The following is a 14,771-nucleotide window of genomic DNA, read 5'->3' on the forward strand; positions in this document are numbered from 1 at the left end:
GGTTGCATTAACCTGTCTCACTCCCCCGTTCCGCTAGCGGAACTCCTCCCACATTCCACTGAAAAGGCAGAGCGCGAAATTCAAAAAAAATGTTTTTTAGAAATATTTAACTTTCACACATTAACAAGTCCAATACAGCTAATGAAAGATACAGATCTTGTGAATCCAGCCAACATGTCCGATTTTTTAAATGTTTTACAGGGAAAACACAATATATATTTATGTTAGCTCACCAACAAATAGAAAAAAGCACAGACATTTTTCACAGCACAGGTAGCAAAATCAAAATCAACCAAACTAACCTAGAACAAACCAAAGAAACCAAGAAACAACTTAATCAGATGACAGTCTTATAACATGTTATACAATAAATCTATGTTTTGTTTGAAAAATGTGCATATTTCAGGTATAAATAATAGTTTACATTGCGGCTACAATCAGAAATTCCACCGAAAGCAGCCAGAATAATTACAGACACCAACGTGACATACCGAAATACTCATCATAAAACATTTCTGAAAAATACATGGTGTATAGCAAATTAAAGACAAATTTCTTGTGAATACAGCCAATATTTCAGATTTTCTAAATGTTTTACAGCGAAAACACAATATAGCATTATATTAGCTTACTACAATAGCCTACAACACTACCGCATTCATTCATCAAGGCACGTTAGCGATAGCAATAGGCACGTTAGCGTTAGCGAATAAACCAGCAAAAGATATTAAATTTCACTAACCTTCATAAACCTTGCTCAGATGACAGTCCTGTAACATCAGGTTATACATACACTTATGTTTTGTTCGAAAATGTGCATATTTAGAGCTGAAATCCGTGGTTATACAACGTAGCATAACGTAGCATAACGTGCTAACGTAGCAGCTTTTTCCCAGAATGTGCAGATATTTCTATTAGACTCTCACCTATTCTGACCAAATAGCTATTCATAAACATTACAAAAAAATAAATGTTGTATAGGAAACGACAGATCCATTAGTTCTTAATGCAATCGCAGTGTTAGAATTCTAAAAATATCTTCATTACGACATAAGACTTAGTTATGGTAAGGGAATAACCAAAACCTGAGCGCAAAGCTACTAGAACACAGTTCGACAGATATATGAAATAGCATCACAAAATGGTTCCTACTTTTGCTGATCTTCTATCAGAATGTTGTATAATGGGTCCTTTGTCCAGAAACGTCTTTGTTTGGATTCAGAATGTCCTCTTTCTCTCTTGAATTAGCAAGCACACTGGCCTTGCGGCGCTAAGCTCTCCAACTTCAACCAAGTCGAACAACGCAACACAACTAACGTCCCGAATAAAGTTAAATAATCTAATGAAACTATATTGAAAAAACATACTTTAGGATGATATTGTAAGATGTATCAAATAAATTCAAAGCCGGAGCTCATATTCGACCAAAACGACCGGTTTCCAGTAGGCAATAACAGGTCCCCAGGCGCGCCTTGCAGAAAACAGAAAATGTGGGACACGTTGTTCCAAGATGGTTAATTCAACGTCAGACAGAGATAATCAACTCATTTTTCCTCTCACTTCCTCTTGACATCCGGGTGAAGGCGTATGACGTGCACGTATAGTCATACGTATAATGCCCATTTATAGGCAGACACTTGAACACAGCATCGATTTCAGACTTTCCACTTCCTGGTCAGAAAGTGTGCTGCCAAATGAGCTGTGTTTTACCCACAGACAAAATTCAAACGTTTTTAGAAACTAGATAGTGTTCTCTATCCAATAGTAGTAATAATATGCATATTGTACGAGCAAGAATTGAGTACGAGGCCGTTTAAATTGGATACGATTTTTTCCCAAAGTGAAAACAGCACCCCCTGGTCCTCATCAGGTTTTAAGAACAAGTGTATCTTTAATTCTATGTAAAACATGTATCTTTCATCAAAGTTTATGATGAGTATTTATGTTATTTGACGTGGCTCTCTGCAATTTCTCCGGATATTTTGGAGGCATTTCTGAACATGGCGCCAATGTAAACTGAGGTTTTTGTATATAAATATTAACTTTATCGAACAACACATATATGTATTGTGTAACATGAAGTCCTATGAGTGTCATCTGATGAAGATCATCAAAGGTTAGTGAATCATTTTATCTCTATTTCTGCTTTTTGTGACTCCTATCTTTGGCTGGGAAAATTACTGTGTTTGTCTGTGATTTTGCGGTGACCTAACATAATCGTTTGTGGTGCTGTCGCTGAAAAGCCTATTTGAAATCGGACACTTTGGTGGGATTAACAACAAGATTACCTTTAAAATGGTATGAGATACATGTATGTTTGAGGAATTTTAATTATGAGATTTATGTTGTTTGAATTTGGCGCCCTGCACTTTCACTGGCTGTTGTCATATCGATCCCGTTACCAGGATTTCAGCCATAAGAAGTTAAGTACTGCAGCGCATCACCTCCTCATGGACTGCACCAGATTTGCCAGTTTTTGCTGTGAAATGTTACCCCACCCTTCCACCAAGGCACCTGCAAGTTCCCTGACATTTTTGGGGGGAATGGCCCTAGCCCTCACCCTCCGATCCAACAGGTCCCAGGGTTAGAGATCTGGGCTCTTTGGCAGAACACAGACATTCCTGTCTTGAGGGAAATTATGCACAAAACGAGCCGTATGTGTCACGCCCTGACAATAGAGAGCTTTTTTATTTCTCTATTTGGTTAGGTCAGGTTGTGATTTGAGGTTGGCATTCTAGTTTCTATATTTCTTTGTTGGCCGGATATGGTCCCCAATCAGAGGCAGCTGACTATCGTTGTCTCTGATTGGGGATCATACTTAGGCAGCCCTTTTTCCCACCTTCAGTTGTGGGATCTTGTTCTCTGTTTAGGTTCTTAGCCTTACAGAACTGTTTTGGTGTCATCAATAAAAAGACGATGTACGCCTACCACGCTGCGCCTTGGTCCACTCCTTCTACAAACGAGAGCCGTAACAGAAGATCCCACCAACAACGGACCAAGCAGCGTGCCCCGGAGTGGAGGACATCATGAACATGGGAGGAGGTAATGGCAGGGCATGAGAGCCTGCCGTGGAAACAGGCGGAAGGAGCGAGTGAGGAACGGCGGCGATACCAGGAGTCACGGCAAGGACGGAAGCAAGAGAGGCAGCCTCCCCCAAAAATTGTGGGTTGGGGGGGGCACACGGGTTGGCGAGCGCAGCGAGCGGAACGAACGGAACTAAGGGGTGAATGAGAACCAACTCCCTGTAAACACAATGAGGAGTTGGTCACGGTTCAAGTGCCACGTTTTCCGGTTCTGTGCACCGTGCCTTCAGTGCGCATCCACAGCCCGGTGCGCTCTGTGCAAGCTCCCCGCAGTTGCCGTGCTAGAGTGGGCATTCAGCCAGGACGGATTGTGCCGGCTCAGCGCTCCTGGTCTCCGGTGCGTCTCTTCAACCCAGGATATCCTGCGCAAGCCTTACGCACGGTATCCCCAGTTCACCAGCACAACCCAGTGCGGCATGTGCCAGCTCGCCGCACTTGCCGTGCTACAGGGGTATTCAGCCAGGACGCGTTGTGCCTGCTCTACGCTCCAGACCTCCAGTGCGCCTCCACGGCCTAGTATATCGTACACCGGCTATACGCACTATTCCTCCAGCGCGCCTTCTTAGCCCAGTGCGTCCTGTGCCAGCTCTCCACACTCACCGAGCTAAAGTGGGTATTTAGCCAGGACGCGTTGTGGCAGCTCCACGTACAAGGCTGCCAGTACGTCTCCTCAGTCCGGTGAGACCTGTTCCGGCTCCACGTACGAAGCCTCCAGTGATGATCCATGGCCCGAAGCCTCCATTGATGATCCATGGCACGAAGCCTCCAGTGATGATCCATGGCCCGGAGCCTGTAGTAATGATCCATGGAATGAAGCCTCCAGTGATAATCCATGCCCGGAGCCTCCAGCGACGGTCCCCTGCCCGGAGCCAGCAGCGACGGTCCTCTGTCCGGAGTCTCCAGCGACGGTCAGCAGTCCGGAGCCTCCAGCAATGATCTGCAGTCCAGTGTTTCCAGCGAGGAGCTGCAGTCCAGAGCCTCCAGCGGGGGTTCCCAATCCAGAGCCTCCATCGACGATCTGCAGTCCGGAGCCTCCAGCGACGATCTGCAATCCAGAGTTTCCAGCGACAAGCTGCAGTCCAGAGGCTCCAGTGGGGATTCCCAGTCCAGAGCCTCCGGCGACGATCTGCAGTCCGGAGCCTCGAGCGGCGGTTCCCAGTCCAGAGCCTCCGGCGACGATCTGCAGTCCGGAGCCTCGAGCGGTGGTTCCCAGTCCAGAGCCTCCGGCGATGATCCACGGTCCGGTTCCTCTGGCAACGATCCATGGTCCGGAGTTTCCGGCGACGATCCCACGGTCCGGTCCCACAGAAGCGGTGGGATCAGCTTACGGAGCGGGGGCTACATCCCGAACCGAAGCCACCACCGAGGATAGATGCCCACCCAGACCCTCCCCTATTGAGTCAAGTTTTGCGGCCGGAGTCCGCACCTTCTTGGGGAGGGGGGTACTGTCACGCCATGACTATAGAGAGCCTTTTTATTTCTCTATTTGGTTAGGTTGGGGTGGGCATTCTAGTTTCTATATTTCTTTGTTGGCCGGGTATGTTTCCCAATCAGAGGCAGCTGACTATCGTTGTCTCTGATTGGGGATCATACTTAGGCAGCCCTTTTTCCCACCTTCAGTTGTGGGATCTTGTTTTCTGTATAGTTTCTTAGCATTACAGAACTGTGCGCTTTCGTTATTTTGTCTTTGTTGTTTTGTTTTGGTGTCATCAATAAAAAGATGATGTACGGCTACCACGCTGCGCCTTGGTCCACTCCTTCTACAAACGAGAGCTTTAACAGTATGGCTGGTGGCATTGTCATGCTGGAGGGTCATGTCAGGATGAGCCTGCAGGAAGGGTACCACATGAGGGAGGAGGATGTCTTCCCTGTAACGCACAGCGTTGAGATTGCCTGCAATGACAACATGCTCAGTCCGATGATGCTGTGACACACCGCCTCAGACCCTCCACCTTCAAATCGATCCCACTCCAGAGTACAGGCCTCAGTGTAGGTTCATTCCTTCGACGATAAACGCAAATCCGATCATGAACCCTGGTTAGAAAAAAATGTGACTCGTCAGTGAAGAGCACTTTTTGCCAGTCCTGTCTGGTCCAGCGACGGTGGCGACATTAATGCCGATGATGTCTGGAGAGGATCTGCCTTACAACAGGCCTACAAGCCCTCAGTCCAGCCTCTCTCAGCCTATTGCGGACAGTCTGAGCACTGATGGAGGGATTGTGCGTTCCTGGTGTAACTCGGGCATTTATTGTTGCCATCCTGTACCTGTCCTGCAGGTGTGATGTTCCGATGTACCGATCCTGTGCAGGTGTTGTTACACGTGGTCTGCCACTGCGAGGACGATCCGCTGTCTTCCCTATGCGTTGAAGAAATATATAAATGATATTTTACACATAATTTAGAAGATTTTTTTTTCTAATAAATAATTGTATATGAAAACAAACAATTAAATGTTGACCTCCATCCCGATATTGTCATAGAAATCTCAATGAAACCTGCAGTGGAACCAGTGCTGTCAGTCACAGCACACCCATGGCACATCGGACTCACGCTCCTGTGGGGAGCTTGCAAGCAGATAACGCTCTCAGCAGCGAGCACTGCAGGTGGTGTCTTGTTTTATAAAAAATTATAATTACATTGATTAACATGGTTTATAAATGTAGAAGTACTGCAGCAATACTAGTAATTGACACAACTGAGAGAGAAAAACAACCAGATGATGAAGTACCTGAGGGTGGAGCCATGGGTGGATTGACAGAGGTGGCTGCTGGAGCTGTTCTCTTCCTTTTCTGTGCTGCAGAGAGAAACAGTCGTGTCAGACAGAGCATGTTTCATGAAAACAATTTTCTACTTTTTACATCAATACCTCTGGAGGAAGCTGCAGAAGTTTCGGAGGAGGTAGACATGCCTTGAGAGCTAGTGCTATGGACTGTAGATATGTAAAGAGAAACATTTAAAACATTGCAGTTTAAAAAAAAACATAAACAGTCTTTTTTTCATAATTGAGCATGCGTTCATGGAGGTGGCTGTATTAAAATTACAGGGGGCAGGGACACCAGACAAGGCTGCTGTGGTGGTGTGACTAGAGGAGATGGAGGAAGTAATTGGTCCAGAGGAGGAAGCTTCAGTGGTGACAGACAGGGGGGTGGTGTGCATCGTGGTGGTGGATGAAACCGCTGACAATGGCTTGGAGGAGCTTGTGTTTGTGGTGGTGGGGTTGAAGGACCGACAGTGGTGTGGCTGAGAGAACAGGCACGTGGTCTACTTCGGCAGCAAGAGGCTCCAGCGGCTCCTACAGGTGTTATACACTGGGAGGCACTGGCGGTGGTGACGCAGCTGTCAGGAGGGATTCCTGTGAGGCGTCCAGCAGAGGCGATGGTATCAATGGTCTCATGCATAGCAGCCCTCTCCTGTGCCCTCTGTGTTCTGAGGGCTGCCCGATGCCCTTTCTCCTCTGCCTCGGCCCTCTCCTTCCCACCCGTCTCCTGCCACTGGCACGTGTGTTCCTCCCCGGTCAGGCATGCGGCAACAACTGGGAGTCTTCTGTATCGGTATAGCCGATACTTCAGGACAGTTAGGATGTGCCCCAGGTCCTTCGCTATCATCCCCTCTATTAAGGGGTGCTCTTCTAGGGCTAGGGCTGGGACTGGAGCAGGGGCTGGGGGTCCTCCTGTGGTCGCTGGGGAGGAGGTGCTGGTGGACGAAACAGTGCTGCTATTCAAGGAGAGGCGGTGGTGGGACACGGTAGGGACCAAGACGGCATTAGACAGGACCTTTCAATGGCTGAAGGGTCAAAAAGGAAGAGGCCACATTTCTTAAACCCTTCCACCACATAGCGCATGTCCTTGCAGCGCTGGGACGGGTAGCGGAATACTCTGGCAAATTCTGATTTGTTTACCATGTAGGAGTGGTCAACATGGCTGAGGTATCCAGCTACCTTGGAGAACTCAGCCTTTAAAGAGCCAGACTATGCCACGTCCAGAGGCTACAGGGCATAGGTGCAGTGTGGTGGAAGACAAAGAAGTCTTCCCTTAGTGCTGACGCCATCACCTCCGGGTCCACGTGGATCTTGTGCCCATCGAAGAGAAGAAGGAGAGGGCGCTCTTTCACTGTATGCTTATTGAAGTACTCAGACCACTTCTTTAACAGGTCCCCGTCAATGTAGCCACTCTTTTACCGTCCAAAATACTGCCTCTATGTAGGTGTTGTAAGATGAAACACAGCATACAGTGATAGGTGTCAAAAAGTGCATGGTTCAAAGTAGAAATGACCCCGTCAGACGACAATTTACCGTATCAAAAACAATTTTGATACGGTAAAGCTTGACAATGTTCAGCTGTTTTTGTGAAATGTATTATCTTACACTTAAACTCATTTATTTTTGGTTACTAAGCAGTTTTATCAACATTTAGTGACCAATCTAGCAATATTAGCAATGCCGTTAGCTATATTTCAGAGATAAAAAGTTTACAACATACAGAGTCTCCCTCAAAATGTGTATATATATATATATATACTGTATATAGTACTTTTTTGAAAACTCTCATAACCTAACTGAACTTGAATAAATTGTAATGAAAATCAGTGGTCAGCTAGCTAGAAGGGTGTATTTAGTCGCAAAACTTACCGTTATCTTCTTCAAGTCCATTTAAGTTTTCAGCTCGAGGTGTCTGATATTGGGGGGAAATTGGGGGGAAATTAGCTACAGTACAGTAGTACTACTACTACTGCTATTATGCCATTACTATTATACTACTACTATCATGATATTTTGGGAATGTGTACTTTTACTTTCTACTTACTTTTCCAGCAGTGGTGGAAAAAGTACCCAATTGTCAAAGTAAAGATACCTTAATAGAAAAGGACTGAAAAAAAAGTGAAAGTCACCCAGTAAAATACTACTTGTGTAACAGTCTAAAAGTATTTGATTTTAAATATACTTAAGTATCAAAAGTAAAAGTCTAAATGATTTCAAATTCCTTATAAAGCAAACCGAACAGCATAATTGTCTTGTTTTTTTAATTTACGGATAACCATGGGCATGCTCCAACACCCAGACATCATTTACAAACAAAGCCTGTGTTTAGTGAGTCTGCCAAATCACAGGCAGTAGGGATGACCAGGGATGTCCTCTTGATAAGTGTGTGAATCAGACCAATTTCTTGTCCTGCTAAGCATTCAAAATGTAACGAGTACTTTTGGGTGTCAGGGAAAATTTCTGGAGTAAAAAGTATATAATTATCTTCAGGAATATTGTGAAGTAAAAGTACTATTATACTACTACTGTTATACCACTACTATGATAATAATACTATTATACTACCACTATTATACTACTACTACTACTACTATCATACTACTACTATTATGTATGTCTTTGCCGTGGAGATCAAATAATGGCCATTGTTTTTCTTCCAAATTTATATTATAGATATTCATTCATGAATTTAAGAAGAATGTCTGGATTGGTACTTATAAAAAAGACGGAATCTGGGAGTGGGTTAACAACACACCATTTACACCTACGTGAGTGATTGACAGTTCTGAATTTCTTTTACTATCTGTTTCTCTGTTGTTGCAATGATCATTTTTACAGTTTGATAACTTCATCTCCAGCCAGCTCTCTCTCTCTCTCTGTCTCTCTCTCTGTCTCTCTCTCTCTCTCAAATGGTAGCAGTAAAGCCTGGTGACGAGGTTAACGGACTGATTCTCTATGATGTTTCAACTCTGATTCACTGTGTGGTTTATAGGTATTGGATGGAAGGGGAACCTAATAACCTCAATGACAAGGCTTGTGTTGAGATCTCACAGACAGCAACAGACCCATTGAAGAGCTGGAAGGATGGACCGTGTATTCCAAAACACTGGGTCTGTGAGAAACCAATCACACCGTAATTATTGGTTATCCCTGTGATAGGCTTAAGATGCTTTTGTCTCTCTCTCTCTCTCCCTCTCTCTCTCTCTCTCTCTCTCTCTCTCTCTCTCTCTCTCTCTCTCTCTCTCTCTCTCTCTTTCTCTCTGTCTCTGTCTCTGTCTCTGTCTCTGTCTCTGTCTCTGTCTGTCTCTCTCTCTGTCTCTGTCTCTGTCTCTGTCTCTGTCTGTCTCTCTCTCTGTCTCTGTCTCTGTCTCTGTCTCTGTCTCTGTCTCTTGTTGTTTACTGGTAAGTGATGATGTCTAGTAGTTATCATGTTGATGGTCATACTGAATGGTTAAGTGATGATGTCTAGTAGTTATCATGTTGATGGTCATACTGAATGGTTAAGTGATGATATTTAGTAGCTATCATGGTGATGGTCATGATGAATGGTTATGTGGTGATGACTAGTAGTTATCATGTTGATGGTCATACTGAATGGTTAAGTGATGATGACAAGTAGTTATCATGTTGATGGTCATGATGACTGGTTAAGTGATGATGTCTAGTAGTTATCATATTGATGGTTATGATGAATGGTTAAGTGATGATATTTAGTAGCTATCACGTTGATGGCCATGATGAATGGTTAAGTGATGATGGCTATTAAACTCAGAAAAAAATTAACGTCCCCTTTTCCGAACCCTATCTTTCAAAGATTAAAACCAAATAACTTCAGATCTTCATTGTAAACGGTTTAAACACTGTTTCCCATGCTTGTTCAATGAACCATTAAAAATTAATGAAAATGCACCTGTGGAACGGTCGTTACGACACTTACAGCTTACAGATTGCAGGCAATTAAGGTCACAGTTATGAAAACTTAGGACACTAAAGAGGCCTTTCTACTGACTGAAAAACACCAAAAGAAATATGCCCATCGTCCCTGCTCATCTGTGTGAACGTGCCTTAGACATGCTGCAAGGAGGCATGAGGACTGCAGATGTGGCCAGGGCAATAAATTGCAATGTCCGTACTGTGAGATGCTTAAGATAGCTGATTGTCCTCACCGTAGCAGACCACGTGTAACAACACCTGTACAGGATCGGTACATCTGAACATCACAACTGCTGGACAGGTACAGTATGGCAACAATAACTGCCTGAGTTACACCAGAAACGCACAATCCCTCCATCAGTGCTCAGACTGTCCACAATAGGCTTTGAGAGGCTGGACCGAGGGCTTGTAGGCCTGTTGTAAGGCAGGTCTTCACCAGACATCACCGGCAACAACGTTGCCTATGGGCACAAACCCACCGTCGCTGGACCAGACAGGACTGGCAAAAAGTGCTCTTCACTGACGAGTCACTTTTCTTTCTCACCAGGGGTGATGATCGGATTTACGTTTATCGTCGAAGGAATGAGCGTACACCGAGGCCTGTACTCTAGAGCAGGATCGATTTGGAGGTGGAGGGTCTGGGGCGGTATGTCACAGCATCATCGGACTGAGCTTGTTGTCATTGCAGACAATCTCAGCGTTGTGCGTTACAGGGAAGACATCCTCCTCCCTCATGTTGTACCCTTCCTGCAGGCTCATCCTGACATGACCCTACAGCATGACATAGCCAACAGCCATACTGCTCGTTCTGTGCGTGATTTCCTACAAGACAGGAATGTCAGTGTTCTGCCATGGCCAGCGAAGAGCCCGGATCCCAATCCCATTGAGCATGTCTGGGACCTGTTGGATCGGAGGGTGAGGGCTAGGGCCATTCCCACCAGAAATGTCTGGGAATTTGCAGGTGCCTTAGTGGAAGAGTGGGGTAACATCTCACAGCAAGAACTGGCAAATCTGGTGCAGTCCACGAGGAGGAGATGCACTGCAGTACTTAATGCAGCTGGTGGCCACACCAGATACTGACTGTTACTTTTGATTCTGACTCCCCCTTTGTTCAGGGACACATTATTCCATGTCTGTGGAACTTGTTCAGTTTATGTCTCAGTTGTTGAATCTTATGTTCATACAAATATTTACACATTTTAAGTTCGCTGAAAATAATTGCAGTTGACGTTTTTTTTGCTGAGTTTAGTGATCATGTGTATAGTCATGCTGAATGGTTAAGTGATGATGGCTAGTAGTTATCATGTTGATGGTTGGATACAGTGCTGAATGGTTAAGTGATGATGGCTAGTAGTTATCATGTTGATGGTTGGATACAGTGCTGAATGGTTAAGTGATGATGTCTAGTAGTTATCATGTTGATGTTGGATACAGTGCTGAATGGTTAAGTGATGATGGCTAGTAGTTATCATGTTGATGGTTGGATACAGTGCTGAATGGTTAAGTGATGATGGCTAGTAGTTATCATGTTGATGGTTGGATACAGTGCTGAATGGTTAAGTGATGATGTCTAGTAGTTATCATGTTGATTGGTGGATACAGTGCTGAATGGTTAAGTGATGATGTCTAGTAGTTATCATGTTGATGGTTGGATACGGTGCTGAATGGTTAAGTGATGATGTCTAGTAGTTATCATGTTGATGGTTGGATACAGTGCTGAATGGTTAAGTGATGATGTCTAGTAGTTATCATGTTGATGGTTGGATACAGTGCTGAATGGTTAAGTGATGATGTCTAGTAGTTATCATATTGATGGTTGGATACAGTGCTGAATGGTTAAGTGATGATGGCTAGTAGTTATCATGTTGATGGTTGGATACAGTGCTGAATGGTTAAGTGATGATGTCTAGTAGTTATCATGTTGATGGTTGGATACAGTGCTGAATGGTTAAGTGATGATGTCTAGTAGTTATCATGTTGATGGTTGGATACAGTGCTGAATGGTTAAGTTATGATGTCTAGTAGTTATCATGTTGATGGTTGGATACAGTGCTGAATGGTTAAGTGATGATGTCTAGTAGTTATCATGTTGATGGTTGGATACAGTGCTGAATGGTTAAGTGATGATGTCTAGTAGTTATCATGTTGATGGTTGGATACAGTGCTGAATGGTTAAGTTATGATGTCTAGTAGTTATCATGTTGATGGTTGGATACAGTGCTGAATGGTTAAGTGATGATGTCTAGTAGTTATCATGTTGATGGTTGGATACAGTGCTGAATGGTTAAGTGATGATGTTTAGTAGTTATCATGTTGATGGTTGGATACAGTGCTGAATGGTTAAGTGATGATGTTTAGTAGTTATCATGTTGATGGTTGGATACAGTGCTGAATGGTTAAGTGATGATGTCTAGTAGTTATCATGTTGATGGTTGGATACAGTGCTGAATGGTTAAGTGATGATGGCTAGTAGTTATCATATTGATGGTTGGATACAGTGCTGAATGGTTAAGTGATGATGGCTAGTAGTTATCATATTGATGGTTGGATACAGTGCTGAATGGTTAAGTGATGATTTCTAGTAGTTATCATGTTGATGGTTGGATACAGTGCTGAATGGTTAAGTGATGATGTCTAGTAGTTATCATGTTGATGGTTGGATACAGTGCTGAATGGTTAAGTGATGATGTCTAGTAGTTATCATGTTGATGGTTGGATACAGTGCTGAATGGTTAAGTTATGATGTCTAGTAGTTATCATGTTGTTGGTTGGATACAGTGCTGAATGGTTAAGTGATGATGTCTAGTAGTTATCATGTTGATGGTTGGATACAGTGCTGAATGGTTAAGTGATGATGGCTAGTAGTTATCATGTTGATGGTTGGATACAGTGCTGAATGGTTAAGTTATGATGTCTAGTAGTTATCATGCTGATGGTTGGATACAGTGCTGAATGGTTAAGTGATGATGTCTAGTAGTTATCATGTTGTTGGTTGGATACAGTGCTGAATGGTTAAGTGATAATGTCTAGTAGTTATCATATTGATGGTTGGATACAGTGCTGAATGGTTAAGTGAAGATTTCTAGTAGTTATCATGTTGATGGTTGGATACAGTGCTGAATGGTTAAGTGATGATGTCTAGTAGTTATCATGTTGATGGTTGGATACAGTGCTGAATGGTTAAGTGATGATGTCTAGTAGTTATCATGTTGATGGTTGGATACAGTGCTGAATGGTTAAGTTATGATGTCTAGTAGTTATCATGTTGTTGGTTGGATACAGTGCTGAATGGTTAAGTGATGATGTCTAGTAGTTATCATGTTGATGGTTGGATACAGTGCTGAATGGTTAAGTGATGATGTTTAGTAGTTATCATGTTGATGGTTGGATACAGTGCTGAAATGTAAGTGATAATTCCACCTAGTGGTTAAAGTGAGATATCAACTCACCACAGAGGTAAAATCGTGGTATTACAGACTTGCCAATGGCTCTTTCTCAATGAATCCATTCTCCTCGCATCCTTCCTCCTCTGCTCCTCAAAACACATTGGATAATATAGTCCAAGAGGAGTGACCTTGGACTTTCTCCTCTAATAGTGTTGTGAAGGAGGAGAGGAGATAGGAGGAGAGGAGACAGGAGGAGAGAAATCTAGGAAAGACTAATTGAGATAGAGCCTTAGTGTCAGAGAGAGACATAGAGAAAGAAGAAAATTAAGAGAATAAAAACTAAAAAACTAAAACATTGAATTGTTTTAGATTTAGAGGATAGTATGTAGACATGCAATCAGTAAAATGCTTATATTAATAGTTTTTATTAGTATGTAAGTCGCTCTGGATGAGGGCTTCTGTTAAATGACAAAAATGTACATTTAATGTAATTTGCCATAGGCTTATGCTTGTTTTTTTATTTATATCTAGATTTTTTTTTTGCATATTAAATTATTTGCATAAATGGTTTTTATCACAACAACAAAGTAAAGTAATAAAGGAACAATGTCCTCTAACCAGCTTTCTGATGGAATGTGATTATTGGGATTGTGTGGGATTATTAAAAAGTATCGTTTGCAGTTGGACACACACAGAAAGCAGAACAGTACTGAGAGGGCACGCCTGAATGAATGCATGAGCACACACACAAGTCTGAAGTTCCCCTTTTACAACCTCTGAGAAAGATGCAAACATCGATTCATAGATCATATTAGTTTATAACGGAGGAAACATTCTTGTTCATGAGTCTCAGCTTTCAATATAGTAGTTATAATAGTTTATAACGGAGGAAACCATCGTGTTCTTTAGAGAGTCTCAGCTTTCAATAGAGTGGTTATAATAGTTTATAATGTAGGAAACCATCGTGTTCTTTAGAGTCTCAGCTTCAATAGAGTGGTTATAATAGTTTATAATGTAGGAAACCATCATGTTCTTTAGAGTCTCAGCTTCAATAGAGTGGTTATAATAGTTTATAATGTAGGAAACCATCGTGTTCTTTAGAGAGTCTCAGCTTTCAATATAGTAGTTATAATAGTTGATAGTTGTTTTTGTGAGAAGACTGATTTTTGAGACGTATCATGGTCTGAAAAACACCCCTCTAACTCTGCCACGTTTCACCAGAGATGTGGAAGTGTGATATCGGCGGATGAGATGGATTGAGACGCAGCCCATTCAAAAAAACACAGATCTCTAGTTAAAACAATCAGATTTTGATGGGGATTTCTTAATTATGTTAATTAGATTTTGGCGGGGCATGACCATTGTAGTCAAAGGGTTAAGTAATGAAGGAACAATGTCCTAGCAGGTCTAACAGCTTCCTGCTTAAATGTGATTGGATCATTAAAACAGTGTGACCTGCAGTTGGACACACACACACACACACACACACACACACACACACACACACACACACACACACACACACACACACACACACACACACACACACACACACACACACACACACACACACACACACACACACACACACACACACACACACACACACAC

General features: G+C 43.1%; 1 long non-coding RNA gene across 1 annotated transcript; it reads left to right on the forward strand.

The window, feature by feature from the left end:
* Positions 1-6,864: 6,864 nt before the first annotated feature.
* LOC139579373 (uncharacterized) lies at positions 6,865-13,777 on the forward strand. Its single transcript, XR_011675740.1, has 2 exons — positions 6,865-8,609; positions 8,834-13,777. It is a non-coding gene; the product is annotated as an uncharacterized lncRNA (long non-coding RNA).
* Positions 13,778-14,771: the final 994 nt, after the last annotated feature.

Source organism: Salvelinus alpinus, chromosome 6 (assembly GCF_045679555.1).
Source record: "Salvelinus alpinus chromosome 6, SLU_Salpinus.1, whole genome shotgun sequence".
Classification (NCBI taxonomy): Eukaryota; Metazoa; Chordata; class Actinopteri; order Salmoniformes; family Salmonidae; genus Salvelinus; species Salvelinus alpinus.